The following is a 1,656-nucleotide window of genomic DNA, read 5'->3' as shown; positions in this document are numbered from 1 at the left end:
TCTAACCACAGGCTACTAAATACAGTAATTTCTAGACAGATTAAAATTTTTATTTTGTAAGAAATAATATCAGAACTAGCATGGTATGGAAGGAAAATGAATCCAAGTGCTTGACAAAACTGTTCACCTCTTTTAAGACAGCATTCACTACCATATTCTGATTCATTAAATAAAGTTTCTTTCCCACAATAATTTTTTTTTGTCCTCACACCATACTGACAGGTTCAAATCACCTCCCAACCACAAAAATCTTAGCCTCCTTTAAGGCTTGGAATACTGAATCTGATTAAACAATCAGCAAACATTTCCAAAGTGAATGCCAACCCTGGATACAGCTTATTGTCCCAAGCCTGTGCCCACCAGGGTAGAACAATGCCAGTGCAAATGGCCTTGCAGTAATGTTCCCTAAATAGCCCTGGGTGCACTCTGTACCTGAGAAGCTTAAGATCAGGTTGCAAGTAGAATATGTAAGTAATGCCACCCTTCTTGTACACGTAGCTTCTTCCAAACAGCAGGCCTACTTTGTAGGCGTTTTTCCCACTCTGCTTCCTTTATTTATTATTAATCCAAACACCCCACAATCATTACACAAAGGCAACCATAGGGACAGGGAAGAAGTCAGGAGACCTGACTGCTGTTGGTGCTACCCTTACAGGCCATGTGACTCTGGCCTTCGACATGCTCACCTGTCAAATGAAGAGGACATTCTGCTGGCAGAGGTGTTTGAAAGATTAATAACAATAACAAAGGACAGACAGAGTAGCATGCCTCAGGTACTATCCTAAGTGCCCTACAAATATCCTTTAATTTAATCCTTCCCAGAGCCCTATAAGGTAGATACCTTTATCCCCACTGTACAGTTGATGAAACTAGGGCACAGAGAAGTAATTTGTCAAAATCTTATTAGGTTTCATGCACTCCAGTGTCCATTGCAGCACTATTTACAATAGCCAGAAGCAACACTGAAGCAACCTAAATGTTCAACAGAGGAATGGATAAAGAAGGTGTGGTACATATATATAATGGAATATTACTCAGCCATAAAAATAAATGAAATTGAGTTATTTGTAGTGAAGTGGATGGACCTAGAGTCAATAAAAAAGAACAAAGTAATGCCATTTGCAGCAACATGGATGGACCTAGATTTTTCATACTGAATGAAGTCAGAAAGAGAAAAACAAATATCATTATGATACCACTTACATGTGGAATCGAAAAATAAAAGGGTACAAATGAACTTATTTACAAAATAGAAGTAGAGCCATGGATGTAGAAAACAAACTTATGGTTATCAGGGAATAAGGGGGAAAGGAATAAATTAGGAGATTGGGATTGACATATACCCACTACTATATATAAAATAGATAACTAATAAGAACCTTCTGTATAGCACAGGTAACTCTACTCACTACTCTGTAATGGCATATATGGGAAAAGAATCAAAAAAGAAAAAAAGGGCTTCCCTGGTGGTGCAGTGGTTGAGAGTCCGCCTGCCGATGCAGGGGACACGGGTTCGTGCCCCGGTCCGGGAGGATCCCACAGGCTGTGGAGCGGCTGGGCCCGTGAGCCATGGCCGCTGGGCCTGCGCGTCCAGAGCCTGTGCTCCGTGACGAGAGAGGCCACAACAGTGAGAGGCCCGTGTACCGCAAAAAAAAA

The 1,656-nt window shown here is 41.1% G+C and overlaps 1 protein-coding gene across 4 annotated transcripts in view; it reads right to left on the bottom strand.

Moving 5' to 3' along the window:
- The window catches only part of BRWD3 (bromodomain and WD repeat domain containing 3), a 117,231-nt gene that overhangs the window by 32,319 nt on the left and 83,256 nt on the right, over positions 1–1,656 (bottom strand). The window lies entirely within an intron of this gene.

This window comes from Neophocaena asiaeorientalis, unplaced genomic scaffold (assembly GCF_003031525.2).
Source record: "Neophocaena asiaeorientalis asiaeorientalis breed wild unplaced genomic scaffold, Neophocaena_asiaeorientalis_V1.1 scaffold186, whole genome shotgun sequence".
Taxonomy (NCBI): Eukaryota; Metazoa; Chordata; class Mammalia; order Artiodactyla; family Phocoenidae; genus Neophocaena; species Neophocaena asiaeorientalis.
Note: the sequence above shows the minus strand (reverse complement) of the source record. Positions and strands in the feature narration are given on the sequence as shown.